The following is an 18,653-nucleotide window of genomic DNA, read 5'->3' as shown; positions in this document are numbered from 1 at the left end:
GAGGATGGATTTGAAACACCTTTAGGCCCAACTAGTCATTCATTTGCTTTAAAGTACACATTTGGTCACCTCTACTCCATTTTAGTTCTGTGAACTCTTCTCAGACTGCCCCATATCTTTCAGTTTTGAGGATACCTGTGGCTACCTGTAGTTGCAGAGCAAATATTTAATTCCTTTCAGCCAGGAATTCTTATGAAAAGTTCCCGAAAATGGACTAGGAAGGAGGTTTTGAAATAGAAGGAAAGTTTGATTCTGGTTTAGTTTCCTTGTTGTCTGTTGCTTAATTTACTCTAAAGCCTGCCTGTTTTCTTTCCTACTATGAGCAAATGAGACCACTCAACTAACCCTGAGAAGTTATAGTTGACTAACCTGCCTGCGTCAGTATACACATGAACAAAGGTGTATTTGCACAACATCTTCTAAGGAAGTGCCCAGTTGTTGGCTGCTAACAGAGACAGGATATCATACTTGAAGGGTCTGATTAAGTTTCTGGCCTGGAATTCTTCCCCAGCTGCACAGACACACCCTGTCCCAGAGGGAGGATCTTTTCAATCATTGGCTCTTGGTGCCAGGCACAGTCACCTGACCTCTAGTTGAGTGTATGGCTTTGCCCAGATCCATGTAGCTAACTGGTCAGTGGTCCTTGAATGGAAGGTGGCGCCCCATCCCACAACATCCCCAAGTTCTGTTATGCCACTGATGCTTTGCATCTGTTCACACAGCGTAGCTCAATTCAGCCTCAGCCAACTCTAATGAAAGCCAGCCACAGGAAATGGCCAAGCAAGCCAACACTAAAGTATTCAGGAAGCCCACTGGAATGGATGAGAAGGCAGATGCAAGTCACCTGTTGAATGGCCCAGACAATGTGCTTTGGGTTTGGTTGCTACAGATGGCAGCCACGATACCTATAAGAAGCAGCTAGATACCACAGTGAATAGAGCACTGGGTCTGGATTCAGGAGGACTTGAGTTCAAATCTGACCTCAGACACTTCCTAGCTGTGTGACCTTGAGCACGTTATTTAACCACTGTCTGCCTCAGTTTCCTCAACTATAAAATATGTATAACAATAGCACCTACCTCCCAGGGTTGTTGTGATGATCAAATGAGATAATTGTAAAGCCTGACACATAGTAGGTATTCTATAAATGCAAGTTATTATTATTAATTATTATTATTATTTTTTTTTATATGGCACAACTACCCAAGCTACCCCTGAATACCCTGAAGTATTTATGGGGCCCACTGTCACCCCTATTTTCACTCTCCAAATTTTTCTTAGGGGTTGGGAATCTGGCATTTTGGCATTACTGAGAGATCTATGTGTGATAAATATTTGGTATTTAGATCTCCTGGCTTTTTTTTCCTTCATCGTCTTTGATTCTCCTTTCCCTCTACTACCTGCTTTATTACTAGCCAGTGAATCAAGATCCCTCAGAGGGTAACAGGAATTTGGTTTGTGCAAGAGAACATGAAATACGAAAAAATATTTCATATTTCATATGAAGTGAGTAATTGAAGATAGGGGTTGGGAAAGGTTGGAGGGCTTCATTTAACCAATGAAGAAAAAAATAGGGTTTGTATTTATGTGTGCGTCATAGGCATCTGGGGTCCTAGAATATATAAATGCATTGATTGTCTCCTACAGTAAATTTATAATCTGTCTTCAAGTCTACTAAGAATACAGCTTTGTGTGCTGTCTAGAATCCTGGTCAGTGTGCCTATGTATGATCCACCAAGAGTGAGGCACCCATCCCAACAGACAGTAGAATAGATTAGTCTCTGCTCTCTGTCCAAGACTGGTGAGGGAGAGAAAGTACATTTTGGGATTTTTTAGGAAGACTGAAAAACCCCTGCCTTGGCAGTAATTTCCCTAAAACCTTCTTATAAAATGATCATGAAGGGGTTTCTGCTTTCCACTAGTAAAGGACAGATGGTTTGGGGGCTGGATGTAGAGCCCAGCAAAAATGGTATCTTTACTCTTGGTATTTGGCAATGGAAAAGGAAACAAACTTCTGGGATTACTAAGATTTTTCAGTGTTCCTAGGGAACCTTAGAGTCATATGAAGCAGGAAAGGATGCTCTGCTTCAGCTGTAGGCTTACCCGACTGTAGTACTCACTTCTTTTTCCTGAGTGAATCAATTTTGTCTTTTCCAAATATGGGTCCTCCTTGGGCACAAAGAATTGGAAAAGTTTCCTGAAAGATACAGTTACAAAAGTGAGTGAAAGGAGCCTTAAGCACCTTTCTTAAGTCTTCTTAGTGGTTGGTTTTCAGTGAAAATGTGATATTCTGTGGAATTTGTGTCCCCCCACCCCTTTGGTTATTGGAAATTCCATTTAGGTTTTGTCTTCTAAATTTGGTGCTCCATTACTCAGCATGGTATATAGAGATGGGGATGTAAATGCTGTATTAACCTTGATAACATTGTGTCCAAGGAGAGGCGAAGTCATTTGGGAGTGATTCACCGGGCACATTAAATCTGTAGTCAGCTAAGCTAGGCTAACCTTTATTCTCAGAAAGTCCCACTTTAAAATGTCCTTTTTTCCCTTAGCACATGTGTCAAAACTCTTAAAATGATTGACATTCTAGATGTATGCAGATTTATGTGGCCTGGACGTGTTCAATATTCGTAGTTAATTCATAAGAACTATGTGGTCATAAAGGTCCAAAAGCAGCTTTTGGAGGAAAGCATTAATGAGGATACTGATCTTTAGTGAAATACATTTTAGTATCCTCAGTATGAAAGCATCAGTATTGCCACAGTACCTTCCTGGGATGCTTTGCACCTTTCAGGTGCTCAATAAATATTTTCTGTGAATAAGAAGGGGTGAGTGAATGAGTATGAAAAGAAAGCTCACTGTTCTCTGTGACAGCCTGGGATCTGGGTGCTACTATTCAGCTACAGATGGGAACTTAGTCTCCATCCTTTCCAACAGATAAAGCTATAGGGACAGTACAACATAATCCCCAATCCCTATGTAATTCTGTACAAATTGAGAGCTGCAGCCTGGAGCCCTCATTCAGCCAAAATCTTCATATAGCTCAAGTACAATTTCAGAGGGGAGCCCGCTACTGCAAACAATCAGGAATGGGGGTTTTTGCTCTCAGAAGATCTTCAGGTCCAAAAAATTGATTCAAGGCTATGATATTAAGTATTATATATAATATTGTATATTATATATAGTTATATATGGCATTAATTTATATATAATTATAATCATATATGACATATAATTAAAATTATATATAATAATTATGTGATTAAGATTGTGGATTAAATATGTGTGAATCTAAGTAAAAGCTTGTGGCATTAAATAATTTATGGTCCATGAAACAGCATCATTTTGGAGCCATTATTGGCCATTGCTAATCTTTCTCTTTTTCTTTGGGTAGACTTTTTTTTACTTATGTGTGGGCTGTTTGGCTAGGATGGATAAGAGATTCTAAGTCATTCTTGAAATAATCATCAACCTCTACATAGTGTCAGTGAAAAGGATTACCATACCTTGAGTTTGGAGACCTGTGTTCTTGTCCCTGCTCTGGCAGTGACTAGCTCTGTGATTTCAAGTAAGTTACCCCTGTATGCTGGTTTCCTTATCCACAATTATGAGGATAGTCAGTCTGAAAGTCAGTGTGGTACAGTGGGAGTGCTGCATTTGGAATCAGAGGACCTGAATTCAAATTTTGATTCATCCACTACTACCTCTGTAACCTTAGCCCTTTAGGGCTCAGCTTCCTTAGCCCTAAAATGAGGAGATTGAACCTGATGACTTCTGAAGTCTTTCTACTCAAAATCTGTTATCCTACTTTCTTACCTTCCTAAGAGGGTCAAATGAATTCACCTTTGTGAGAGCATCCTGTACAAGGCACTGGTTTTGATTATAAAAGGAGCTCTTCAGTGTTTGACCAGTATACTAAAATTTTAGTTTGTCCATGCCTAATAATAAAATGACTTTTATTCTCAATAGAACTGTTGCTATTTCAGATTCAGGGTTGTCAAGATTAGGCTATCAGGAGAGATATCAATTCACTTGAGCACTCTTAAAGGCCCTAGTAAATCCTAGTTACAATGTGTGGCTGCTGTTAGCAATGTGTTGGGATCTCAGAAAACATGCTCTCTGACAGGCACATATTATAGCTCAGAGACTTTGCTAAAGAGTCTGAAAGGGTGTGTACAAACAGTCCTGATAGGCAAATGCTACTGCTTCTAAGGAATATTAGAAAGGTCGTTTATACAAATGGGCCTGGGAAAGTTAAATATTTTGTTCACAATAGCCTAAAATGTTAATTGTTAGCTTGAGAATGTCAAACAAGTTAAATCATTGCCAGGGCTTCTTGGTTATTTTTATTTGATGATAATCAAGTTTCGAATGGACAAGTCAAAGCTAGGGGAGCTGCTAGGAAGGCCAAGCAGGGAGGGCTGTACAGAGTCCAGGGACAGCCCAGTTCAGACTGGGTGTCTGGAGCTGCCGGAGTGACAAATTTCCTTTCTAAGACACCAATAGGAACACTTACGTTACAGAGATGCAGCAGACGTTTCCTAAAAAACTGACCTTTTTTGTTGGGATTTATGGAACAGAGAGTTAGGAAGAGAGTATTCTTATCTACAAGGGAACTTCTTATCCATTTTTTTCAGTTACCTAGGAATTATAAGATTTCACAAAGGTAAAAGGCTCCATTGGAGATAGGACCTGACCCAGAACAGGATTCTACCTTATCAGAAGTCAAGAAGAACCTTGCTCTGGAAACCAGAGGAAGCCCTTTTGTAAATGACAACTTAAAAGCCAACAGGTTAGACTCATGCTTGTTTAGCTCAGTGTTGGCTTTCAGAAAGCATCAGCTTCCTCTGAAATCTTTTCAGTGATTACTACTACAGAAACAAATAGTAAAAACAATTAATAATAACTGACACTTCCATAACACTATATATAAGGTCACGAAATGCTTTTCCATGCATGATCTCATTAGAGGCTCACCACAACCATGTGAGGTAGATCTTACAGATATTATCATTCCCATTTTTACAGATGGCCCAGAGAGGCTGTGATTTGTTTGCTACAGCAGATGGGACATCATAAGTGGAATCTGAACCCACATTTTACTGACTTCAAAGGGGCACTCTATCCACTTTGCCAAACAATTAGGCAACTTTCATAGAATCTTATGGTTTACTGTAGAGCTAGGTAGGAATGACAAAGCAGTAGAGTTTTAATATCCCAAACTCTGACATATAAATTAGATGAAAATAGCTCCATTTTAGTTAAATACTTTTTAACTTCAAAGAAAATTGTAACTTGGAAGGGAAGTCCATCTCATGTGTTAAACCAAAGGGATATAGAAGCTTTTTTTATGTTCATATGCATTTTATTGGATATACACTCTTTGGAACCACATATATACACTTGAAATACATAAACATATATGTTGGGTGCTTATACACAGAAAACACACACATGGGGCACACATTGAAGTTATACCCATGGGAATTCATGAAGCATGTGTGCACAATCAGTCAACAAGCATTTATTAAACACTAACAATATGCCAGGCACTGTGCTAAGCCCTTTACAAATATTATCTTATTTGATCCTCACAACAACCCTGGGAGTAAGTGCTAGTATTATCACTCCCATTTTAGAGTTGAAGAAACTAAGGGCAGACAGAGGTTAAGTGGCTTGCCCAGATTCACATGGGTAGTAAGTATGTGAGGCAGGATTTAAACTCAGGTCTTCCTAACTGCAGGTCCAGTTCTCTATCTACTGTACTACCTAGTTGCCTGTAGAAGCATTCTTAATGTTCCCCAGGGAAAAGAGTCTTCACACTTCCTCTATTAGAGTGGATCACAATACTATATAAGCAGAGTTTCTCTTTTTTCCCTCTTAGGTCTAATCTTACTCACTCCCTCTTCCAACAGTTTAACGCCATTCTCCTTTGTTGATTCAATCAACTAACCTATAGAATTAAGGAATCATTAATGGGCTTCCCTTCAAATGTTCCTGGTGAGCTTTGCCTGGACTACTTTGCTCCCATCATAGTCTACCTTGCGCTGTGCTTATTTACAAGCAGGCCACATTCCCCATATATTTTAAGTTAAGTACATTGTACATGATACAGGCTTACTGTTTTAATTTTAATTTAAAATTTGGTCTCAGTCTTGTGCTAGGCTAAAAGGAGGCTACAGAAGAAACCTAAGGAATCTTCTGTCCTGAAGGAATTTACAATCCAATAGGAGGGAGAAGATCAATGCATATGTAACAACGACAAATAGCATAGGTCAGCATTTCAATTAAGTGCAAAACTGAGTGTATGTTACAGATACTTGAGGACTAAACTGATTATAAAGGGTTTTACAAAATGGTTGCTTAGTGAATACTTATTGAATAAGTGAATTAACAAATGCATGAATTTGAGATTGGCCTTGAAGGATGGGTAGAATTTGGATATGAAAAATGACAAAAATAAGAGGATTAAGGAGAAACCTGACCAAAGGCATAAAAATGAGAATGACTATCATGTGTTTAAGGGGTATCAGAAACACTGACTAAGGCTGAGATTGTGGACTAGGAGGTAATAAAAGGTAATTCTTGAGATTTGAGATGAGGGTAGTCAATGGAAGATTTTAAAGGCTAAACAGAGAAATTGAGATTTCTAACTGCCACGTTTTACAAGACACATTGACAAGATAAAGTGCCAAAGGAGGGTAGGCAAGATGGTCAGAGGACTGGAAACTATATCATACAAAGATCAGTTGAAGAAATTGTGGATGTTTTGACCTGGAGGAGAAAAGATGTACAGTGAAACATGATAACTGTCTTTAAGCATTTAGAGGGTTGATATGTGGAAGAGGGATTGGTTTGTTGTTGTTGGGTTTTTGTTTTTGTTTTCCTATTTGACCTCAGAAGGCAGAAGTAGTACTACGTGACAGATTTAAGTTCAACTAAAGAAAACCTCGATAATAATTAGAGCTTCCGAAAAATAGAATGAACTTTAGGGAATATTCAGTTTCATGTTCATCTTCAAATGGAGGCTGAAATTAAACTTTTTAGCAGATTTGGTTGGTAATCATGCTTTGGATGTGAGTTGGATCAAATGATACCTAAAGACCCTCCAACTCTTAGATTCTGTGATTTAATATCATAAGAAAGAGGTAGCTATCGAAGGTCTCTAAACAGGAGAAGCTCTCTAAACAGTGAAGTTTGATCATCAATCATATGGTAAAGACAGAAAACCAATATAGTTTAGTATAATAAGCAGTAAAATACTCAAATTCTAGTTCATATTTGCCTACATAAGAGATGCATGACCTTAAACAAGTCACTTATCCTTTCTAAACAACAGTTTTCTCATCTGTGAAATGGGGATAATATTTCCTGCACACTTCAGAGAGTGGTTTTTGTGTTTAAGCATGGGTTGTTTTGGGGAAGGTTTGTTTTGTTTTGGTCTGGATGGACCCAATCTTTCACTGCTATAGAGAATGGCCCATGAAAAAGCTGTTTCTACCAATGTGGATGGCAACTATTTGGCAGCTTAGAATCTTAGAGAGTTTCCTGGGACTGAAAAGGTTCAGTGACTAAATTACCCAGAGTCACACAGCCAGTATGTATCAGAAGTGAGATTTAAACCCAGGTCTTCCTGACTTCAAGGCTTGCCCTCAGTTTACTACTCCATGATGCCTCTTGTTATGAGGCACAAATGAAATCTCTTCTGTGAAAGCATTTTGAAAAACTCTAAAGATGCAAATGAAGGTATTAATATATTCTAAAGTAAAAAAAAATGTCATTTGGGTGTTGAAAAATCATCAAAATACTTTTCTTTGAACTAATAATATAATCTTCCTTCATCTGCTTGAAGAGAGATTTCACATTCTGTCCCAGACTCTTGCCCAAATATCCTAGCTTACCTTTCTTTGAGTATGTAATGCATGCCTTGATCTTTGCACACAGCTCCCATGAATGGCATGGCCTTTGACATAGAAAGGAGATGGATTAACATGAAATTATGCTTACTAGAAACAGAAAAGAAACCAAAAGAGACATTTAAATCTGCTCTTCTCTTAAGACTTCCCAAAAGTACCTCCATTGCTAGGTCGACTTTCTCTGTGAATAGACAGCTCTCTCCTTGCAGAAACTGATGTTCTGAGTGGACAACTCTGCTTCCTTTATTATCTTGTAAATCTTTTTTTTTTTTCAGGAAAAACACCAAGAAATTGTTTTTCCAGATAGTCTTTCTGATTCAGATCAGTTTTTAAACACCAATATGCTTTAGGAGTCTTATAATGTCTCAGGTTTAATTTAATTTCAACAGTGGGCCAGCTCTATGCCCTTCTGGTTTCATAAGACATAAAAATGTGAGAGGTAAAGCTGAGGAAAAATATTTTCTTCCCTTCTTCCTTCTGGATCCTTTGTATAGACCAAGTTCAGTACAGTTTGAGTCTGTTACTATGATCTGTAAGTCATCAGTGACTTAAATATGTCTGCCAGATAGGAAGCTTTCCTACACATCTCCGAGAGAAAGGTAAGAAAGAACACAAGAACAGATTGTGTTCCACTCCTGTCCCTAGAAGAGTTCATTCATTCTCCCGTGACATCAGCATGATCTCTAGCCTCTGGGTATTGGCCGGATGATTAGCTTAGTGGCATAGTTTTCCCTGTGGCTTTTGCTGAATTTAGCAAATGTCTTACAGCCACATATAAATGACATTTGGAGAGAAAGAGTCTAGACATGGGCATGGGTATGCATTTGGGATTGAGGGAGAAAAAACAAATGATTAAGTGGAGGAATTTATGGGATATTGCTTCCTTAAAGATTAATCAAAACTTAAGAATTTCCATACTAGCCCATGTTCCACATAGCCCAGTTGGTATTCTGTCTGTGACAATAGCATCAACGAGTGTTTTGTGGGAAGGCATGGCCCTTTACCCAATTATGCATCCAAGGACATACTGGAGCCAGTTCAAAATGGCTGAAGAGAGCTGATTGTTAAATTGTCCATGTTAACATTTATACCTCAGAAATCGACTCATTCGGGGTAGGAGGGAGGAAGAAAAATAACCAAAAAGTGCGTGCTAGAGACAAAAAGAAAACTTTGAAGGAAGCACAGAAAAGCAGGGTGGCTTTGAAAACAATGTGTAGTATTTATTACATAGTTTTAAAAAAATGTAAACAATCTGAAATTGAAATTCATGATTTTCTATTGAATCTTCTTTTTATGTGTTGTGTACATGGAAATGTTCTTTTTTTGTCTTTTTGTATTTAAGTTCAAAATGAATAAAAATTAAAATAAAAACAATCAGTAAACTCTACAAATCAGGACATGATTTTTGTTTTGTTGATTTCTACACTTTAAAAAGTGGTGGAAAATGTTAATAATGAAGATTAAATTTAAAAGTGTGTGAGGTGTGCATTTTTTTAATGAAAGAGCCAGTTGTTAAACATTTGCCAGAATGCTCTTGGATTCGTCCCATGCTGCCTAGGGTCCCTCAATAACCTAGTATATTGCTGATAACCAAGAAAGTCTCATCTATCTTTGAATTATATATGACACCTCAGAAATAACAAAAATACAAGAATAGCTTATATTTATGTTTTACTTTAAAGTTTACAGAGCATTTGGCACATATGAGTTAGCCTCTAAGAGCTCCAGCCTTAGGATGCTGTAATTCTAGATGCTGAACATTCAAATAGACTAACAAAAGATTAGATGTGGAAGAGAACCACTCAGGACATTTCTTCCTTTTAGAAATGGAGGAAGAGACAAAGAGAGGTTAAATGACATTTCAAGTCATCCAGTTAGTAGTAGAAATTAGACAATCAATCAACAAGCATTTATTAAGCAGTCTATACTACTTAGGTGCCAGATAATATAGAATGTTGGACTTTGAGTCCAGAGGACCTGAGTTCAAATTCTACCTCAGACCCTTAATGATTGCACCTAAAATGAGATAGTATTTCTAAGAATGCTTTGTAAACCTGGAAGAATTATATGAATGCCATTAGTATTACTATTAGTATTATTTGGCAAATACTAGCCAGTGGGGGGTACAAATACCAAAAATCAAGTCTCCTGAATCTCAGTTCAGGGTTCATTCCAGTATAAGCAAAAGACTTCCCTCCAGTTATAGGTGTCTACTAGGCTCTTAGAGCCAAAGGGAAGGGTCAAATTGTCAAGTTTCTGGTAAACTGTGACTGTGTCTAAGCTAGTGTGGGTGATTAAGAACCAAATTCTAAATCCTTAGCTCTCCGAATCATTAAGGAGACTGAACAACCTCTGTTTGCATAAAATTGGCAATTTATGGGGCCCCCATTCTTATCATTTCTTAACACCAGAAAGCTCACTCATTCTCACATTGAGAAGTTATCAGTAAGTTAGCCCCGGCTAATGAGCTGGAAAAACCAGTTTTCCCTGTGCTGTGGTCTGACAGTGCCAGTGTTGAAAGCTCCGTGCCTTGATGTGGTCCTTAGCTATCCCTGCTTTGCTTAACTCCACATGACGTATTACTTTCAGGAAGAAACATGAGGAAGATGTTGACGAATCTTCCAAGTAGTTTTTCTGAGTTTTGATAACTCTTAGTCATAAGTCGAATGTTTATATGAACCAGTCATTAGCTTAGGTATTCAGTCATCATTGCTAAGTAGTGTAAGTAAGCCAGGGAATGGAGACACTAAATCTAATTAGATAGTGCAAAGAACATTGTCAAAAGATCATAATTCAGCTGGATATTTTTTCTTGCTCACTAATAATGATTTTTAGATGAATTGAAACTGAGCTAATTTTTGTTTTGTTTTGTTAAGAATAATTTTCCTCCGTTGTCTTCAAATACTGACTTATTACTTCAGGCTTCTGCAGCAGTATGAAATCATTCACGATACCTTTTTTATTTTTTTATTTTAAATTATCTTTTTTAAGAACCATAGTTACTTTCCCTTCATGTTGGGTTTTTAACTAACACAAATAAAACTCAAAAAATAAAAAAGAAAGAACAAGGTATGTCCTTGGGATAATGATAACTGGCAGCAGAGATAAGACCAAAGCACTTAACTCTGATTCTATTTCTATTTCCTCTGCAAAGGAGAATGACCTTTTACACTGGAGATGACAGCACCAAAATGATCAAGAGGGAGTTGATATCCAAGATAAGAAGATAGTCAGAGAGCTCCTAGTTGTTCTTGAAGAGATCAAGTCTCTTGGTCTAGGTGGACTACATCCTTGGGTCCTGAACAGACTGGCAGTTGATTGCCAAGCCACTGTTGGTGATACAGCTATTCCTTCCACATCGTGAGGATTAGGAGCACAGAGACTTTGTGATCTGGAAAATCTTTGTAAAATATTTTTGCCTCTCCCTTCATCCCAGTGAAGAAGTCTGAATTTTTTTTTCTTTTTCTTTTATGGAGTGTTTACAATACCTTATTGTAAAATTGGGTTAAGTGTTTGGTCATAGGCACTATGTCATCCAGTGGCCTTCACATGTCATCCTTGGCTCCCGCAAATCTCCCCCAAAATTCCCATTTAATTTCTTATTCTGACCCACAATATATGGAAACCACAATGGTGAAAGTCGTGATGTGGAAGGGATAACTGTATTTTAAAGATTGCAAAGCATAGGAGAGGTAGCACAAGATAGGAGAAAGACAATGTCTCAATTTACAAAAAAGCGTAAGAGGGCAAAGTATGCAAACCAGAGGCCAGTGAGTTAGACTTCATTTCCTGGGAACATTCTAGGACACATTATTAAAGAGATGGTTAGCAAAGGAGAAAAGTAAACAATGATTACCAAGTGCCAGGCATGGCTTCATCAAGAACTATGCAAGACTAACCTCATTGCCTTTTATGAAATGATTGCTGAGCTAGTAGATGAGCTGAAAGCTGTGTATATAGTTTACCTGGATTTTAGCAAAGCTTTTTATAAAGTATCTCATACTATTCAAGTGGAGAAGATGAGCAATGTGAAGTGGACTAAAATTCAATCAGAAAAATTGGATGGCCCGGCTTATCAAATAGTTGTTAATGAGTCAATGTCAAAGCAGCAGAAGGTCTCCAATGGAGTAACCCAGGGATTTGTGCATGTCCCTAGGCTTTTTTTTTTTTGTAACTTCTATCAATAACTTGGATAAAGATATATAAGGTATACTCATCAAATCTGCAGCTAACAAAGCCAGGAGACATAACTGACAAACACACTTGATGACCGGGTCAGAAACCAAATGAATCTCAACAAAAAGAACATTCAGCTGAATCTATTAAGATGAAATTAAATAGGGATAAATGCAAACTATGAGATGGAGGACACATGGTTAATAGTAGTCATTATGAAAAATATTGGGGTTTTAGTAGATTGCAAGCAAGTTATGACTCAGCATTGGGAGTAGCTACCAAAAAAACTAATGCAACCTTGGGCTGCCTTAAGAGGGGCATGGGGAGGAATAAGGAGGTAATGTGTTGTTCATTCGTTTCAGTCATGTCCAACTCTTTGTGACCTTATTTGGGGTTTTCTTAGCAAAGGTACTGGAGTGGTTTGCCATTTCCTTCTCCAGCTCATTTTACATATGAGGAAGCTGAGGCAAACAGGGTGAAGTGACTTGCCCAGGGTCAAACAGCTAGTAAGTATCTGAGACTGAATTTGAACTCAGAAAGTTGAGTCGTCCTGACTCCAGATCCTGTGCTCTATTCACTTCAACACCTAGCTGCTCTGCTTCTTAGATGTAAGGAATGGATAAGCCTGGTTAATGATCACATAGCTATTAAGTGTCTGAGGTATCATTTGAACTCCGGTCTTCCTGAATCCAGACCCTGCGCTTTAATTGCACCACCTAACTGCCCAGGGAAGTGATAGGCCCTCTGTATTTTGCCCTCATCAGACCTCTCCTGGAATATTGTGTTCAGTTCTGGGCCCCACAATTTAAGGATATTAATAAACTAAAGAGAGATCCAAGGATGATAGGCTGGTGAAAAGCCTTGAGTCCATGGCATAGGAGATCCGTTGAAGTAAGTGGGCATGTTTAGCCTGGAGAAAAGAAGAGTCAAGGTGAGGGAAGGGAGGGACATGATAGACGAGATTGCTGTTTTCACATATTTGTAGCGAATTTCATTGTGGAGTGGAAATTAGACTTGGCCTCTTTAGCCTAGAGAGCAGAACCTGGAGCAAAGGGTAAAAACGTTGCAAAGAAGACCCATTGAGGAATGATGACAGGAAACAATTAGAGATGCCCCAAAGCAGAGTGCAGTCTAGAGGAAGAGGTTCCCCCAACCCCCATCCTCAGAGCTCTTCTAAGCAAAGTCTGGAAGACCACTTGTCTGGTGTGCAATAGTGGGTCATTTCACTTATGTATGGGTTGTGTTAGATGACCATGGGAGTTCTTTCCAGACTCTCAAATTCTGTGATTCTATGAATTCCTCCTTTGTAACCAGCTCCTTTCAGGTGATTTCAGCTGATTTGAACAACAATTTAATTGTTCCCTCCCTCCACCACCCCCCTCCCCAAAATTACTCAGGGCAAAAGTATGATGAACTTATCAGAAATGTGTGGACATAGTAGAATCTCTTTGAGACCATGGTAACAAGGAGTGCAAAGAAATCATTTAATAGAATGCAGCATGTACTGGGCCTCTGGATTGGCAATGCTTGTGTCTCCTGGGCATTTCTGGAGGTCTCTGGAGTCTCAATTATCTAAAACACAGTAGTGTTCTTCATGTGGTAGCATCTGAGAAATCTAGCTGTTTTTGCATGCAAGAGTGGAATGATATTTGCTAAACCTGCTAATGCTTGTGAGATTATCACATTGCACCATATAATTTCACAGAGGAAAAACAAAAACAAAAACAAATGTGTGCTCAGAGTATTATCTCAGTTTGAGTTTTTTTCCCCCAAATGTGTTTTGAAAATTCAAAGTACAGATACCAACAAAAACCAAGGGCGCAAGTTACCAGTCAGCCTTGCTGTCACAAGCAGAAGTAATGTGTGGAAGTTTGGGGTCTAGACCTAGTCCTTAAATCAGTAAAAACCCCATTTTATTTTAATAGGACGTTTGAATAGAGCAGAGTGTGTAAATTCAGTCTCTTCAGAGAGGAGACACTGAACTTTCTCTTATGCTAAATTAAACATTAGTTTACTCCCTGGGAGCTCGCACCTACCGGGAACCAGCCAACAGTGGCTTTGCTTTCAGGGAAAGTCCTCAAGTTAACTGTTTTCCCCAGGAAAAGAAAAACCTCTGGGGCCTTTTCACCTCTGTGATGCAGCCACCTTCTGGGTTGGTTGAAGTGTGTGTGTGTGTGTGTGTGTGTGTGTGTGTGTGTGTGTGTGTGGCACTGCTTTGTTTATCTTGCTCAGATCAGAAGCCCTTCGAGCAAGAACTGGATCTTTGGCATAATCCTGGAGGAGCTACTACTGTTCAGTTTGCAATAAATAACAACAGTCTCAGCAGCATCCTGATGGCATTAGCTTCCAGCTCCCCCCTCAGAGCTTCCTGTTTGTTACTACCTCCTGGAACCTCGTGGGTTCCTGCTCCTGAAGCAATAGAAGGGGCTGTGTATTGAAGAACAGTAGTAGCAAACCTGAACCACACTTTGGCCTAGTCCAGCCTGCCCCCACCTCAAGCCATCCCCACCCCAGTGTCTGCAAGACAACTATTAGGAGAAGTGCATGGTTCTGCTGATTTCAAAACAGGACTTCACAGTGTAGAAGGAGTCTGAATAGGGAACTTCTCTGATCATCTTCCACACCCACCCCCCCATTGCAACAACATCAGAGTTTTAGAATGTCAGAACTGGACAGAAACTTGGAGGTCACCTAGGCCACTCCCGTATATTTCCCTCCACTCCTCAAATCCTCATATTTTTACTGTTGTGGAAACTGAGGTCAAGAGTTATGAAGTGAGTTGCCCCCAGATAACCTGGCAGCAGAAAACACAGATCTTCTGACTCCCCAAGCACAGTTACTTCTTGGAAATTAGAATTTAAAGGGATCTTGGAGAACATCTGTTTTAAGCTCCTCATTTTACAGAGGAAGAAAACAAGGATCAGTGAGGTGAATGGTGAATAGTGTTTCGTTCAAGTTCAGCAACTTTCATTTGGATTTCTGTAATTATAGACACACACACACACGCACACACACACACACACACATTTAAATCTAGACCTAACTCGGTATACTGTAACCAGTATAGGAGGAACTCCCAGGATGGAGATTCTCTCCATAGATACAGATTGGCAACTTCTCTGTACCTTATTATCTTAGAGAGCTGCCTGGAGGCACTGGGAGGTCAAGTGATGGTCATAAGCCTAGTATGTTATATAACCTCCCTTGGCCTAAGTTTCCTCCTCTTTGAAATGAGGGAGTTGGACTGCATTGCTCTGAAGTTCCTTCTAGGTCTAAATGTATGAGTTCATGATCCTTTGTGTCAAAGGCAGAGCTTGAACCCAGATCTTCCTGACTCTAAGGCTTCCTCGCCCTATCACTAGCCACACTGTCTCAGTACATGCAGGGCCACTCCCCCCCCCCCCAACTCCCAGAGCGGGTCTGGCTTGAGGATCATTTGTACCTTCTCTTTCCCAGTTCTCATTTCTTGATCACTTATGATCAAGTCAGTTTCTAATTCATTTGCATCCTTCCTCCTAGAAGCTTTACCAAGCTTCCTGTTCCCGTGCTCTCTCATAGTGAACATCATTCCATTCCTTCTGGAGGATATGTTGATGTCATTTCTGGAGGATATGTTGATGTCGTCATTTCTTCCACTAAGCATCCAGTTCAGAATACTCTTCTCACATTCTTGAGGGTTCCTCAGCCTCTAGTAATCCACCATCCAACTATTAAACAGTTAATTCTGTCAAGATGTCTCTCTGGATGTGCTGTTATGTTGCCCTTGGGACAGGTAAAACAGTAGTGCAAATATATACAACATAATGTAATTACATTCAGTCTTCTAGGTCACAGCAGAAGGCTCCATGTTGTCCATGAGAGAAAATAAATGGTTTATTTTTCAAGAGCAATGCTTCTCCCACCTTTTCATCTTTTAAAAAAACATTACCTTGGGCAGAACTCCCTGCATAACCCATTCTACTCAATACATAAATAAACCTTTGCTTTTGTTTCTCAAATGTTTGCTTCTTAGTTATGATCTTTTTTTTAGAACTAGTTAGAAGAAAGAAGAGAGAATTACAATGCTTTACATCTCATAGCACTTGAAGATTTCCAATAATAACAGAGATTAATGCCTAGAGCTGTGATTTCATTGGTATAGAGAACCCTTTGGATGAAGCAACCTTTCCCCACCCCACCCCATGCAGGGTGCCACCTTCCCTGAAGTTCATAGTCTTAAAGCCCTTAAAGACTGAGCCCTGAGAGGCTAAGTCACTTGCCCAGAGTCACACACACCATATATTTCAGAGGAAGTCCATAACCCATATCTTCCTGGTTCTGAGGGAGACTATCCATCCACTGTGTCATGTCCTCTCTTTTCCAATAACAATAATAATAGCTCCCATTTGTATAGAACTTTAAGGTTTAAAATGTGCTTTGCATATGTTACTTTTCCCTACCACAATTCTGTGAATAGAGATATGCAAGTATCCCCAGTTTACAGATGAGGCTCAAAAAGATTGAGTTGCTCAAATTCACATAGCTAAGCCTACCCTAACTTCATATTTCCAACTACAGTGGGCTACTCCAATGTAGTGAAAAGTTTAGAGTCTGAATGAGATGGGAGGCTAAATGGGACATTTGTTAAGTGTCTATTATGTGCCAGGTACCGCACCAATTTCTTGGGAAACAAAGATTGAAATGAAACAGTTCTGTTGTCTAGGAACTTACTCTGGGGAAAGGGAACAGGGGAAGGGAATTGCAATATATATGTATATGAGTATATATAATATATATGAAGATTATATATATATGTGTGTGTGTATGTATGTGTGTGTGTGTACATATATATATATACTGTGTATATGTAGATATATCTATGGATACTGTATTTGTTGTCATGAAGAATTGATGATTCCGTAGAGTCTTGAAGCACACCAATACTGTCCATGGCATTTTGTTGGGAAAGATACTGGAGTGGTTTGCCATTTCCTTCTCCAGTGGATCACCTTTTGTCAGAACTCTGCACTATGACCTACCTATCATGGGTAACACTACTCAGCATTGCTCATAGTTTCATTGTTTCATAAGCCCTCCGCCACAACAAGGCAGTGATGTAAGAGCAGGTATACTGTATACATGTATGTTATATGTACTATATATATTATATGTAACAGGTGGGATATATGTGTGTATATTGTATTATGTTACTGTGTATGTAATACTGTATTTTATATATTATATAATACATAGTTATATGTAATATATAAATAAAATGCACATATATGTATATATACTAGATTAGACACACTAGCCATAAATATATACATATAATCTATGTATACTATATATACTATATATGTTATATATAACAATGCAATATATATTGTATTTTATTACCATGTATCTATTATGTGTGCATATAATATATAACATACAAATAAAAATATATACATCTATGTATATATGCATTTATTATAAAAATATTTATATATAACATGTATATGTGTGTGTATATATATATACGCATATAGAGAGAGAAAGAAAGAGAGAGAGAAAGAGAGGCAGCTAGGTGGTGTAGTAGATACAATGTTGGGCCTGGAGTCAGATAGACTCGTCTTCCTGAGTTCAAATCTGGGCTCAGACACTTACTAGCTGTGTGACCCTGGGCAAGTCACTTAACTCTGTTTGTGAAAAAAACAAAAACAAAAAACAAAAAATAAAAACCCTCATCTGTAAATGAGCTGGAGAAGGAAATCGCAAACCACTCTAGTATCTTTGCCAAGAAAACCCCAAACAGGGTCATGAGGAGTTAGACACGACTGAAAACTACTTAAACTTAGACTAGATCGGACTAGATGATACACACACACAAACACACACATGCATACACGCAAATACACACACACTAATTTCAGCAGTGAGTAGGAAGCACCAGGACTGGGAGAATCTGAAAAGTCACATTGGAGGTGGTGCTCCAAATAACTTTGAAAGAGGTTAGTATATCCTCAGAGATCGAAGTGAAGGGGTGCATTTCAGGTTTGGGGGAGTCCAGGCAATAGAAAGCTCACTGATTGTTGAGCAAGTTCCGAGGAGATAATGAAGGAATTTTTGTGACTTACTCTTACCACTGGGATTGCCCACAATTTATCCACGCTCCCAGAACAAGTCTTCTCATTCCATTTATTTCTGGCAGCTGGTGTCATGGATAGAGAACCATCCCCAGAGCCAGATAGTCTTGGGTTCAAGTTCTGCCTCTGTACCTACTGGCTGTATGACCTTGGGCAAGTCATTTAATCTCTGAGCAATGTTCTGGGCAATACTCCAAGACACAAAGGAGGTGTCTGCCTATATTAATACAAGAGTTTCCTCATCCAGAGAGTTAGCTATAGCAATTAAATCACAGCTCTAATCCTTATATCTATCTTTATTTCTAGCAAGTACAAATTTTCCCAACCAATTTCAATGGTAATATAGGAGATATTATTTGTGAGAAAGAAAGAAAGGAAGAAAGAAAAAAAGAATGAAAGAAAGAAAGGAAGGAAGGAAGGAAGGAAGGAAGGAAGGAAGGAAGGAAGGAAG

The 18,653-nt window shown here is 38.8% G+C and overlaps 1 protein-coding gene across 1 annotated transcript in view; it reads left to right on the top strand.

Annotated features, from left to right (window-relative positions):
* MAML2 (mastermind like transcriptional coactivator 2) overlaps positions 1-18,653 on the top strand; it is a 423,598-nt gene that overhangs the window by 2,272 nt on the left and 402,673 nt on the right. The gene's annotated exons all lie outside the window — the stretch shown is intronic.

The sequence above is a fragment of the Vombatus ursinus genome, unplaced genomic scaffold, assembly GCF_900497805.2.
Source record: "Vombatus ursinus unplaced genomic scaffold, bare-nosed wombat genome assembly UNPS02007344.1, whole genome shotgun sequence".
In the NCBI taxonomy this organism is placed as follows: Eukaryota; Metazoa; Chordata; class Mammalia; order Diprotodontia; family Vombatidae; genus Vombatus; species Vombatus ursinus.
This window is presented reverse-complemented; position numbering and strand designations above follow the sequence as displayed.